The 14766-nt window shown below is 36.9% G+C and overlaps 1 protein-coding gene and 1 non-coding gene across 2 annotated transcripts in view; one reads left to right on the top strand and one right to left on the bottom strand.

The window, feature by feature from the left end:
- Positions 1-14766, top strand: part of SYTL4 (synaptotagmin like 4) — a 52710-nt gene that overhangs the window by 10185 nt on the left and 27759 nt on the right. The gene's annotated exons all lie outside the window — the stretch shown is intronic.
- Positions 6100-6203, bottom strand: LOC121169576. Its single transcript, XR_005885876.1, has one exon. It is a non-coding gene; the product is annotated as a U6 spliceosomal RNA (small nuclear RNA).

Below are 14766 nucleotides of genomic sequence, written 5' to 3' on the forward strand. Positions count from 1 at the left end.
AGGCATTGAAGTTTCAGAGATGAACAAAACAAAGATCCTCTTCTCTCACACATCAGACAATCTAGTGAAGAAGATGATATGTTTTTGTAAAATGAAAGGGAATCCTCATTGATATACTGGTCTTTTTACATAGTTTTGTTTGGAACCAATATTACTTCCAAGATTGAATTTATGTCTACGGCTATACCACCCTGAACACGCCCAATGTCGTCTGATCTCAGAAGCTAATCTGGGTCGGTCCTGGTTAGTACTTGGATGGGAGACCCAGATTGAATTTACATATATGGTGCTAGGAAAGTCGGTTTTAGATACTATGAGCGTGTTTTTTTTTTTTTTAAGATTTATTTTATTTAACAGACACTCACACAGAAAGGGAGAGACAGAAAGAGAAATAGAGGAGAGAGATCTTCCTTCTGCTGGTTGTCTCCAAAAATGGCCACAATGGGCTGGGATTGGGTCAGGCTAAAGCCAGAAGCAGGAACTTGATCCAAGATTCCCACATGGATGACAGGAGCTCAAGTACTTGGGCTGTGTCTTGCTGTTCTCTCAAGTGCACCCACAGGGAGCTGGACTGGAAGTGGAGCAGCTGGACCCAAGCTTGTGGCCATTTGGAATGGCAGTAACTCAGGCAGCGGCTCAACCTGCTGTCACAATGCTGGCACAGACTATTATGCTTTATGCTAAGTTACACTGAGTGAGTTATACTATTTCATACTTCTTTCTCCTTATAACTTATTTGTACTTTAATTTACTACGTCATTAATTGAACATAAATATATGCAGATCTAATTTGAATATTTCAGTGGCTTTAATGTTTTATATTCATTTAAAAAATATTAGGACACTGCTTCTAGCTGTATACCAGATGTTGATGATGCATGCACTGATTTTGCTCTAGAGATCTGATATAATGTGTAAAGTAAGTATGGTTAAGCAGTTAACCAGGAGAGAAAGAAGGTTTGTAGTAAGTTAATAATTTAAATTGATATCAGTTTCCAATTTATACTACCTTTCATATATATGATGATATATATTTATTAATATTTTATTTGGAGCAAATTAGCACTTAATGTCTTGTAGACCTTAAACAACATTTTAATTTTTTCTGCCACATATACAGCTCAATTTATCAGGTTATTAGACTGAGTTTAATGCTTCTGTGCCCATTGCTAGATCACAGCCTCTCTTAAATTAAAAGAAACTAACTGCATGAGATCACAGTTATGTGTGAACATGGGTCAAATTAGTCATGATCATCGTGATTTCTCAGTTGTGGAGACTGCGTAGGTGAATTTGAGGTGACGTGGGCTGCAGGAAAGAGATGGCTATTAGCTGGAGTTCAGTTAGGAATCTCCACCATCTGAGACCACAGCAGAAGAGGTCTTCCATGTGGGGGCTGATGGTTCGTTAAAGCTTGTTGACTTAGGAAAGGTAATGGTGTTCTGTGTGGTAATGAGGCTTATTGAAAGATAATGGATTGGCTCTTAGGAGACTTTTAAACATGCTTTATGGATGTGGATGATCAGCATTTTTACTAGTCATTTTTAAGCTTTACTTGTGGATGTTAGATCTTTTAGAGCTTTTGGTCTGTTGGATAAAGTGACATTCACAAAGAAGAGGGTAAACTGGCCATCCTTCACCCATCAACATCATGGGACTCTTATAGCCAGTATGGCTATTGCGAGTGGAAGATTCACATTTAGAGTTGGAAAGCTAGAAAGCTAACCCATGTATTTCCTTTATTTATTTTTTTATCTGGTTTTAACACTATGTTTCAATTCTGTGACTTATATTTTATAATTCTATATTTTATTTCTGGAATTCTGCCTTTGAGTCTGATGACTCTGAGGTTCTTGGAATTGTTATCAGGCAACGAAGAATATTTAAAATCATGATAATAATGAGACCATATTTTCGTGTATCCCAAACAGTTCTGTACAAAAAAATGTGTGAGGGGCCTTTAAAAAGTTCATGAATAGGAGGCAACTTGGTGGCGTAGCGAGTTAAGCTTCTGCCTGCAGTGCCTGCATTCCATATAGGTAGGGTTCAAGTCCCAGCAACTCCACTTATGACCCAGTTCCCTGCTTAGGGTCTGGGAAGGCATTGGAGGTAGGCCCAATTTCTTGGGTTCCTGAACCCACGTGGAAGACCTGAAAGAAGCTTCTGGCTGCTGTCTTCAGATCAGCTCAGCTCTGGCCATTGAAGCCATTTGGGAAGTGAACCAGCAGATGGAAGATTCTTCTCTGTGTCTTTACTTCTCTCTGTGTAACTGTTTTACCAATGAAAATAAATAAATCTTTAAAAAAGTATGTAGGAATTGGCATTATGGTTCGGTGGGTTAAACTAGTGTTTTGGATGCTTGCATCTCATGTTAGAGTGTGGTTCAAGTCCTAGATACTCCACTTCCAATCTAATTTCCTGTTGATGTGCCTGAGAAGTAGTGGATGGTGTCTCAAGTGATTGGGTTCTTGCCATCCACGTGGGAGACCTAGAGGGAGCTCTTATTTTTGGTTTGGTCCAGCCCCACCTGTTGCATGCATCTGGGGAATGAACCAGCATGTAGAAAATCTGTGTCTGCCTTTCTCTGTGTGTCACTTTGCCTCTCAAATAAATAAATATTATTAAGTAAGCATTTAAAAAAACTAATAGAAGAAAAATATATTTATTTAAATATAAAAGTTTTTGAAATCTGTACGCAATTTTCTCATAATTGATATTTTCCATGAAGTTTTTGAACTATCTTTGTGTACATTAATATATCCAACTCGTTTCTGGAACTCATTTTAGAAAAGCATATATTGTTTTTTCCACCTAGAAGAAGTTGCCTCCATAATGATTGTGTGAGACAAGTTACTCCTGGTTACCCTTTGCCACTCCTGCCATCCTTTGGAAGTGGGGGGGGGGGGGGGACCTAGATGAGGAAGAGGGATCCTTTCCGGAGTGGAGAGGGTAAGGTTGAGGAAGGGAAAGTAAGCCAGACTAATGACTTTCAAACATTGACCTGTTATTACTAGCTGGGGCAATCTACCTTCACTTGAAATTCCTGAGGTTGAGATACACCTTTTTCAAAATATTTCCATATGGGGCACAGTTTCTAGTATGTGACAAGTCAGTGTTTGCGTAATGAACAAGCTTAGAGATTAGAGCTAGGCTGCCTAGGTCCCAAAATTGGACTGTCAGAGCGTATGTGATCTGGGGCAGTTTATTTGCTCAGTCGCTGCCGTACCTTCCTGCTTTATAAAACAGGCATAATACGATACTTCCTTATAGTGTGATTGTGAGGATCAAATGACTCCTAATATGTAAAGTACTTAGAAAAGTGCTGAGTTCACAGTATGATAGAAGTGTTAGCTATTGGCATCATCTTTACTTTCATTATCCTCATCTTGATCTTCACTTTCATTAATTGGAGAATATTTTAAAAGGACCTAAATTGGCAGAAGCCCCACTTTGGTCAAACCAATTTTGGAGAATATTTTAGGGCATCAAAAGGTGCAAAAACGCGTATCAGAATCTTGAGTAGCTGAGAGTAATTTCAAATTTATTTTTGCTAAGAAATATTAAAACAGTTTTGCCAACATAAGAATTTTAGGAATAAACCCAGTGAGCACAGACATGTGTCACTGATGAGCTGTTGGGGGCAGGGTGGAGGGGGTCAAGACCCCAGCTCAACACCAGGAAACCCCATCTGCCCTTTGGTTCAGGAGCTTTGAGGCTGACTCCTGCACTTTGTCCCCATTCTTGTTTTCATCCTTTTGATCCTATTTTTTAAAAGAATTGTGCTATTCTGTTATGTTTTATGTATCTTTGTAAGCCACTTTAAATCCTGTCTGGAACAGTGTATAAATAAATATCTTTTAAACTGATCATATCTAATTACTAACGTTGACTTAATATTTATGCTTGTCAGCCTACCTCCATGTGGAGAGGTGCCGCAATTTTCCATCTGGGCAAGAATACTGATTAGATTTCTCAAATTTCATAGAGAGATGTCAAAACAGCCATATGCTCTTATATTTTTCCAAAGCGTATGGTTAATAGTCATGAAAATTAAACATCTACCAATATTGAGTTCTTCCTCTAGGCCAGGCTCTATGCTCTGCCTTTTACTTGTGCTGCATACTTGAATCCTCAAAGGACTTATGCAGGAACTCTGATTAATAGTCACCATTTTTGTAGATGGAGAAACAGATTCAATGAGTTTTAAAAATTTGCCCAAACTTCATACAGCTAAAAATGTAGTGAAGCAGTGATTTGAACCCAGGAATCCTGACCCCAGATCCAGTTTTAAATGCTGTTCTGCGCTAGTTTGTCTTTAACTAGGAATCGGGCCCATCAGAACTCCATGTCCTAGTGGGAGAGGCCTTATCTGTGTTATACGAGTGGAACATTCACAGTTCTGCATATTTTACCCTAATGTGTCTTCACTGTGCTCTGTATCTCTCCTGGCCTGTCCTTTTATCTGTCATTTTTGCCCTGGATTTATGCCAGAGCCTTCTCAAATTTGTATTATGCTTAACTGACAGAGTACTCTAACAAGCCCTTACCTTACCTTAGGCTTTGCAGTGATTCCTGTTGTGACAGGCTAACTGGCCATGTTTCTGAGCAGAACATAGCAACCTCCTGCCTGCGCTATCTGATCTAATCTCTATGTGCCTGTTGCACATTCTCCCTTAGCTACCCTCTCAGCATCCTGGCCTTGCTTGATCATATAGCAAGTTTCATGATGTCTCCTGCTTTTGTGAATGCTATGTACTCTGCCTGGAAAGTGTTATTTCTCTTAACTGATACACGTGGCTTTGTAATCAGTTCATGTCCTACTACTGAATATTCTCTTCCTTGATTCCCTTTCTTTAAACTGGATTAGGTGGTCCTCCTTGGTGGTCTCGTAATATCCCTTGCATAGATTTCTTTGCTTGCCATGTTTTTTTTATGATGAATGATTCAAGTATCTCCTTCACTAGAGTGTTAGCTCTTTGCTGGCATGGACTACTTTATAGTTTATCCTGAAATGGCTAGGACAACAGTTAACATATTGTAGACCCATAAAGCTACTGAGTTTTCTGTAAATAGTGCAAAACTTGTAACTCTAGGCCAGGGAAAGAGGTAGGATAATGAAGGCCCCAACCCATACAGACAGGTAGAGATTACCACTACCAGGATGAGAGAGAGAAAGAGAGAGAGGGAGAGAGAGAGAGAGAGAGAGAGAGAGAGAGAGAGAGAGATCTCAATCTCTGGGGCCAAATTTTATGACTTAATTCGGGAGCCCGATGGGGCTGTGTGCATGTGAGGGGAATGAATATGAGTATAGGGATTTGTATCCAAAGGGAACTGTGCAACTTTGGAGAAGGCAGACTTGGCAGCTCTGCAATTGGGAACTACATTGAGATTGTTTGAGTAGCCTGCACTACATATCTAAGACAGATAAGATTTTAATAAACATATTTGTAGTTTTCTAGGAGAGACAGCACCCAATAATTGAAAAGGAAAATTGATTCAATAACCAACACCGTGTTACGGTGCAAACAATTTATTGACTGTAAGCAATATTGCATGTTCCCTCTGATGTTAGCAGTAAGATGCTATCGACTCGAGCCTTTGTGTGTAGGTGGCTGGATCCAGACTAGGGGGTTTCAGGAAGCCCTGCCTCATGCAAAGCTTCCTTTTCCTTGTGGAGGTTCATTTTTCTTTTCTTTTTTTCTCTGGACTAGTTTTGTCATTTATTCATCAGTATTTCATTTTATTCCAGGCTGTGAACATTACAATTTTTAAATTTTTATTAAATTGATTTATTTTACTATTTTACAATGCATTTCCATAGGCTCTGAGATTTCTCTTCCCTCCTCCCCAAACTCCCACTCCACATTGATTTCCCCATACAATGCAACATGCATTCCTGCTTCCAAACACAAGATGGACTCCCAAAGAAACTGTCGGAAATGTGTAGACAATGGGATGCCGGACTGTCTTGGACACACTTAAAAGACTGATGGAATTGTGACTCCTTATGAAGGACTATACTATTGTAGCAACATGGGCAAAATCTGTCGGGGGGTGGGAGTTTTGGGGGGAATCCCAAATAAAATAAAATTTTATTGAAAAAATATGGAATGGTGCACAAAGTTGCATGTCATCCTTGTGCAAAGGCCGTGCTAATCTCTGTATTGCTCCAAATTTAGATTACATGCTGCTGAAGTAAGCACCATTTATTCTTTCAATTCTGCAAATTCACCACATGACTTGGGCTTGAGTGTGTATTTTCAGGTTTTAAAACTAATTGTTTTACCTTCTGGTTTTCAAATAGCTGAAATCACCCACCCACTCCACCATTTGGGTGGCTGCAAACTTTTACAGCTGTTTCATGTGTTTTGGAAACACATTCACGTTAATGAATTAGTTAAAATTAATTAATAAATTAATATTTTATATCAGTACTTTACATTGGTCTGCTGTAGATATTGTTATTGTCTAAATCACAATTAGATACTAGAGACTACTTTACAATGTGCCTTATATCAGCACAAATCCTTATTCATTTGGTGCACTACTTGCATCTCAGGGGAACTACATTACAATCATCAAATTCACTCAAATATTTTTTCTTATTTCATAATTAACATGTCATCTTTATGCTAGCAGAATCATGAAAACATATAGTAGCACTTGGTCAGAACAGTCTCCTTTAACTCTCCTCTAAGCAAAGGAATTCCTAACTTTTTTGATCACTTACACTTATCACCGAAAATTGTAATTATCTTATAATGTGTATATTTATTTATCAGTTATACAATTTCCACTGTATTATATTTTAAAATGCACAAAACATTAGGGTAAGAAATGAAATGTTGATATTGCAGTAACCTTTACTCTCATTTTGATAAGAGTACTGATGTTAAGTTTGTTTCATTTAAATAAAATTGCAGTTTTTGATACAGATGCTTCAGATTTGATTCAAACTTGTGAGTTTTTATACTTGATTTTGGTGACTAATATCTCACAACATATCAGCCTGAAAATTAAGGATGTGTATTATTAGATGCATTTATTAAATAACCATGCTCACTATAGTTCCAAGATTCAATTGGCAAAAATTTTGTTGCCATTCCCTTTTCCCTGCTCTGGGCATATATTTTTACTTCTGTATTTTTAACAATTGCTCAAGGTTCTCTGGAATTCTTCATTTATAAGAGTTAGAAGGTGAAACACATCTTATAGGCAACAAAGTCGTATAATAGAGGAAACATTTTAAACTGGCTCTGTATTGCTCATTTTCTGTTTTAAAACAGCCTTGAAGTGGAAGGGGACATCCCTGAGCCTGTGGAACTGTATCATGAAGAATATTATAATACACTCTTGACATGTGTCAATTGGGTTAAAGCCTCTGAACTTTCACTCAAATATTTTTATAAGTATTCTGCAGTTGTCAAATTTATGATTACAAGTAGAAAGTTTACTTACATTTAATCTTAAAAATTTTACAAACCAGTATTATTGAGTTGTAATTGTTACACAATAAAAATACATATTTCAAGTGTACAATTTAAAAGAATTTTTTTTCTTTGAATGATAAAGTTACAGAGAGAAAGAGCTCCATTTGTTTCAATGCATGGCCAACATTTGACACTTTGTTAATTTTAACCATTCTAATAAATGCAGAGTGATATCTCGTTGTGGTTTTATTCTGTATTTCCCTAGTGATTAATGCTGTTGAGCTTCCATTAATGTATTTATTTGCTGTTTGAACAAGTTCTTTGGTGATGTGTTTATTAATATATTTTTAAACAAAGTTTGATTTTGGGGCCAGCTCAAGCAGGCTAATCGTTAGCCTGCAGCATCAGCATTCCGTATGGATGCCAGTTCAAGTTCTGGCTGCTCTACTTCCCATCCAGCTCCCTACTTGTAGCCTGGGAAAGCAGTCGAGGATGGCCGAAAGTCCTGGTACCCTGCACTGTGGGAGACCTGAAAGAAGCTCCTGGCTTCAGATCGGCTCAGCTCTGACCCTTCTAGCAATTTGGAGAGTGAACCAGGAGATGGAAGGTTTCCTCTCTGTCTCTCTGTTTGTCTCTGTGTAATTCTGCTGTTCCAATAAAAATAAATAAATATTCAAAAATATCATTTTCTGTTACCCTCTATTTCTTTCAGCTATAAGTCCGTATTAAATATACTATTTGCCAATATTATCTCCCATTATGTGGCTTTTTGGTTGTTTCTGAAATCATTTCCCTTGGTTTTAAATGTTGATGAGGTATGCTGTAAGAGATCTTTTCATTTTCATAATATCTAGTTTTTCCTTCATCACTGTTGAAAAGATGTTTTCCCGCTGATCTCCGCTGAATCTTTGTAAAAAATAACACATTTGATTATAAGCATAAGAATTTATTCTTATATTGTGTATTCTGTTTTATTGATGTGTTTGTCTTTATGCAAATACATCAATATGTACTATTGCTATTTTCCTTGAAATAATTATTTTAAAAAGATATTTAGATAATAAAAAGTATATTTACCATATAGTTACTATTCCATATTCTCTTCATTGTTTTTCATTAACCCATATTTCTATATGGTGTCATTTTCCTTCTGCTAGAAGTACTTCCTGTAGCAATTTTTAGAGTTGATCTGATGGTGATTAATTTTTTAAAATTTACATGTCTGAAAAATGATTTTAACATCTATTTCTGAATGTTGTTTCTGTGGATGTAGAATTCTAGGTTGACAGTATTTCTTTTTTTTCCCTTTCAGTATTTTAGAGATATTGTACACTATCTTAACGTTTGTATTGTGTCAAATGATGCAAATGATATCATTAGCCTTGTTCATCTCCATGTTACATGTTCTTGTACCCTTCTCTATTTGCTTTTAACATTTTCTCATTATTTCTGGTTTTAAGCAATTGACTATAATGTGCCATATGGTGTGGTTTTCTTTGTACTTCTTGTATTTGACGGTCATTGAGCTTCTTGGGTCTGTGAGTTTATTGTATTTGTCACATTTAGGCAATTATTTCTTTAAACATTTTTTTCAGTCCTCCACTTTATTTGATGAGTGACTCTCCGCCTTCCCACTCTAGGCCTGAAAGATTATGATTATCCTGTAGCTCATCAATTCTTATTTCTCTGTTTTCATTATTTTTTCTTTGTTGAATTCATTTTGAATAGTTTCTTTTGCGGTGTTTACAAGTTCACTAATCATTTTTATTCTAATGTCTTATCTATTGTTGATTTTATCCAATGTATTTTCCATATCAGACATTGTAGTTTTATCTCTAGTTTTTATGTGAGTCTTGTTTTACTTTTTAAATTTATGTAAGGGGAGCAAATTTCATGCAGTTCATATATACAGTTTTAAGAGTATAATGATACTTCTCACTCTATTCTCCCTCCCTTACTCACTCCTACTGACTCTCATAACTTTTTTTTTCCGATTTTTGTGGTGACATTCTTTGAATTTTCTTGATAACTACAAGGTTAATCCTTCACTAAATAAATAATTCAGCAGGCAATAAGTAGAAAAAACTGTTCTTAAGGAGTATAGACAAAGACAATAAATAATAATCAAATCTCAAGATGTCAATTTTGCTACCATATATTTACATTTTTGTACTCCTGTGTACTAGTTATCACAAATCAGGGAAAAGTGACATTCACCTTTTCAAAACTGGGTTATTTTACAAAACATAATGGTCTCCAGTTTCACCCATTTTCCTGCAAAAGAATTTCATTCTTTTATTGCTGATTAATATTTTATTGTGTATATATACCACAATTTCTTTATCCAGTCATCATCGTAGCTATTATGAGCTGAGCTACTATAAACAGAGAGGTGCAAATAACTTTGACACACTGATTTCAAGTGTTTGTATGAATTCCCGGAAGTGGAATGGCTGGGCCATTTTCAGTAGATCCATTTTCAGATTTCTGAGGTTATCTCCATATTGTCTTCCATAATGGCTATACTAGTTTTGATCCACATGTCTCCACTAACTTTTTAAGCATATGGAATGGAGTTAAAATAACTTTCAGTGACTGATAGTTCTAATATTCATGTCAGTTCTCAAGTCACTTTAACTAATTTTTTCCTTTATTATGGATCATATATATTCCTGCTCTTTTGGGTGCCTGGCAACTTTTAGGAGGGGGTGTACCAGACATTGTGAACTTTGCCATGTTGGGCATTGCACAGTTTTATATTACTGTAAATATTCTTGAGCTCTATCATGAGATGCATACAAGTTACTTGGACATAGATAGATCCTTTCCAGATTTGCTGTTTAGATTTGTTAGGACTAGAGCAATGAGCAGTCAAGGACTAATTATTTTCCACCACCGAGATAAGACCCTTCTGAGAATTATAGTTTAACAACATCTGAATCATGACGTTTTCCAGTTTGGCTGATGGGGATAGGCACTATTCCTGACCGTGTGTGTCAGGCACTGTTCTTTTCCATTCTTCAGGTGATTCTTTCGCCTACAGTAGTTTCCTTACAAGCATACCATGCACTCATCTGTCCTTTACTGAATACCTGATGGCAAACTTCCTTAGGCCTTTGGAGGCTCTCCCAGGTCCTACCTTCTGAATTCCAGACACCTGAGTTTGCTTAGACCCACCACTATGTCCCCTCAACTCACCAGGCTTTGCCTGCATTCTCCTTTTTATACTTTGAACTGGTGACTCCAAAACAGTGAAGCTAGGAAAATCAAAGGGCTCATCTCATTTGCTTTTCATCTCTTACAGGCCATAGTCCCTTACTCCCTGCTGTTCAGTATGTTTGAAACACTATTTCATATATTTTATCTGGTTTATGTTGTTGTTGTTTCCGGTGGTGTAGAAATTTATTCTTTCTTATCCTACATATTGTCTGCAGACATTCTTAGTATCTCCAATCATTAGAGCCAATGATAATTTGTAGCCCAGTTTCAGCTCTCATTTTTCAGAAATGTAGACAGCACCACATTATTTGTTTGTCATAGGTAAATCAATTCTAAATACCTGTGTTGAAAAATATACAGAATTCTTCATGCAGCAGTGTAGCTATCAAATTACTGATCGTTCTCTTTATAAAACACAGTACCCATTTGCTTAACAGCAGTTTGATTCAGGATTTTTTGGTTAGACTAATGTATCTGTTGAGTAACTTCGGATTACTTTTTCCTATTCTGTGATGTGTAAGTTTTGCCAACATTGTCTGCTGTCTCTAGCCCAAGCAGAGAAATACTTTTATCGCATCATTTTAATCATATCCCCTTAGTGAGATGTGGCCAATAAATCATTAGAATTTTTACACAAAGCCATCACATAATTACCACCTGTAACTTAGAGGAATAATTCAATACCTGTTGTGGCTTTTAACTCTATAAACATGGATCAGTTTTGTAAAAATTCTTCTGTCGTATATCAGGTTGTTAATATAGTTCTGCACTTCAATTTTTAAATGATGTCTAGACACAGTTTAACTTACAATTCATCTGTATTTCATAAAAGAAAATGAATTTCATTTCCGGAGACCCCATTTCTGAAAGCATGAACATACATATTCAAAGTGGCAAAGTTAAAATAGCTAACACTTGGAGAGTATTATCTCTGTTTGCATTATTTTAAATCCTTTACATATTTAAAAGACTCATTTGACCTTAATAAGCTACAAAGGTAGGTGCAATTATTACCTTCACTTACAAATGAGGAAATTGAAACACTGAGAAGTTTAGTAACTTGCTCAAGGTCACGCATTTAGTAAAGATGAAGTTGAGATTCAAATTCAAGTAATTTGTTTCCACAGTCCACAGTTAAACACATCACACCTACTGACTCATAAAAATATTTTTCTCTCAGTTCTGTTACCACTCTTCTGTTTCTCTGGGTTTAAATGTTTATATTCATTTTACTTGAAAGCCAGAGTTAGAGAGACAGGTCTTCCACCCACTGGTTCATTTCCACTAGTTCTACTTAAGATGAAATGGCCAGGGTTGAACCAGGGCTGGGCCAGGTCACAACCATGATCCAGGAGGTTCATCTGGGTCTCCCATGTGGGTGACAGTTGAGTCATATTCTGCTGCCTTCCCAGGCCATTAACATGGAACCAGGTTAGAAGTAGAAGATCTGGGCTTCAAAATGGTGTGTCTATATGGGATGCTGGGGTTGCAGGCAGAGGCTTTAAGCACTCCACCACAATGCCAGTCCCAGTGTGGGTCTAAGTTTAAACACAAAAATAGATTTCTAGGTGACAACACTCACAAAGCTTTTAATGGTCTCATATTGTGTGTCAGACATTGTGCTAAGCTCCAGGAGGTATGAGGTCCAGATGCAATACCTGTGCTCAAGGAGATCACATCTAGAGGAAATTTCTAGTTTGAGTACAAGTATTATTCACATTTATGTGCAGAATGGCACATTTGGCAGAGAGGGATGCTGGTGTACTCAACAGAGGTAACAAGGCAAAATCTTTGTACCTGCTCCCCAGGGCAGGGATATTACTTGTTGTTTTCCTAATTCATATCAGCTTCCATTTTGAGAACACCCACAATGGCATACTATTTTATTTGTACATGCTTACAGGACACAGTGGATAATCTTAGCTGTATTGATGGGGTCATGATCAAATCAGGTTAGTTAGCATTTCCATCTCCTTGAACTTAAAAATATTTCAAATTAGCATTTAGTAATTGTGCATATTTATGGGGTACAGACTAATTGTTTTAAAATTATTATTATTGTTATTATTATTATTTCATTTTGTGACACAGTTTAATAGGCACTGGGGTCTCCCTTCCCCCTCCCCAAGTTCCCTCCCCTCCAGTTTTACAATGGGTGTCTTTTGTGAAATTTCACAAGTCCATTATGCTGCCACTGAGGTCAGACCAATTATTTTTAAGCTTTATTTGAAAGAGTTATAGACCAAGAGAAAGGGAAAGAGAGACCAAGGGAGAGAGAGTGAATGGTCTGTATAGGAAGGATTTTAAAAAATCATTTGCAAATAAACCTGAAACTTGTATTACAACCTAGAAGACCCCATATGTGTTTAAAAATAATGAGATTCTTCATTTGGAATAGGAGTCTTCATACATCCATTAAATCAAAGTCGTTTTGCTGTTACACACAACTATATATTTACTAGCATTTTACCTGCTTGTACGATTAATAATTACAACAGTAATTTAGAGAAATATTAATGTCCCATTTTGAAGGTTGATTTTTCAAGTTCTCCCTCTAGTTATACTTAATGTTTTGTACAGGGAGTGTTTTATTAGTAAAAGCAGGTTTATTATCTCTGATGGCTTTCTCTTTTATAATGCCTTTATTATCTCATTATTTTGCTTTTATGTATTGAAACAACTGGCTAGACTTTCTTTTGGAAATTCCTGGTGTATTTTTCCCATATTTTTGGCAGTTGTTTTTTCCTTGAATTTATGCTTTATATATGTGTCCCTTATGAATGGAACATGGCTGGATTCTTTTATTTTATCCAGTCATTTAATGTGCATTTTAAAGAGTGACTTATGCTTGAATATATGTTTTATATTCATATATATATATTTATACTAAATGAACTTATTTCTACTAGCTTACCCTTTGTTTTCTCTTTGTCTCAATTTTTTCTACATTTTGCTTTTGCTCCATGCTTTTTAATTTTTGTTATTGTGTTTTCTTCTCGCCACTACTGTTCTGTAAGATCGTATCTCAGTGGGCTAGCTGTAATATGCTTAGTGTTGGAAACAGCAGCAGCCTGCGGTGGAAGGTGAGGGTGTGGGTGGGATATAGCTGTACTGAAAGAAATCAGATTGTTGTGTGATGGGAGAGAGGAAGCAGAGAACTGATAACATTTATTGTTTATGTACTTAAAAATTGTTTTTACAAGTATGATGTCTGCTGAAGGGGCTAGAGAGAAAGGAAGTGAGAATGTGAGATAAAGGAAGACTTCAAATCTTGGGATGGATGTTGTGGTTTTGTGGATTAAGCTACCCTTTGTAACTCCCATGTCTCATACTGGAGTGCCTGGGATTGAGTTCTACTTCTGCTTGCTGCTAATATGCAAATTGGAAAGCATCAGATTAAGGCTCAACTACTTGGGTCCCTGCCACCGAAGTGAGAGGCCTGGATGGAGTTCTAGATTCTTATTTGTGGCTTTTGAGCATTTTTAAAGGAGTTAGTCAGCTTATGGAAGTCTTTCTTTCTCCCTCCCTCTCTCCCCTACTTGCTGTCATATGCCTTTCAAATACATAAAAATTAATAAATTTGAAAGAAGAAAATGAAACATGAAAGCACTAGGTAAGGGAACTGGACACATGTAAGTAACAAGATTTATAGGTAACAAGAGTTCAGCTGAAGTTATAGGCTAGGAACCATGTAGTACTTGGATGTGAGAGCAGATGTGGCTGGTTTGGGATACACATACACACACACACACACACACACACACACAAAGAGTAGTTATGGCTGAGATAAAACATGGGTATGGAAGTTAGAGGGGTTCAAGTATTGAGCCATCTGGAGTTCAGGATGAACAGGGAGAAAAGACATAACAGAGTTACAGGGAGAAGGAGAGACAGAAACATTGTTCACCTGTTGTTTCAGTCCCAAATAGCTACGAAGGCCAGAACTGGGCCAGTCCAAAGCCAGGAGCTTCTTTTGGGTGTTCCACTTGGGTGCAGGGGCTGAAGTAAGTACTTGGGGCATCATCTTCTGCTAGTTTCCCAAGTACATTAGCAGGGAGCTTGATTGGAAATGGAGCATCTAGAACTCAAACTCATGCCCATATGGATTGCTAGTGCT

Source organism: Ochotona curzoniae, unplaced genomic scaffold, assembly GCF_017591425.1.
Source record: "Ochotona curzoniae isolate NIBS_2020 unplaced genomic scaffold, NIBS_Ocur_1.0 scaffold_1852, whole genome shotgun sequence".
In the NCBI taxonomy this organism is placed as follows: Eukaryota; Metazoa; Chordata; class Mammalia; order Lagomorpha; family Ochotonidae; genus Ochotona; species Ochotona curzoniae.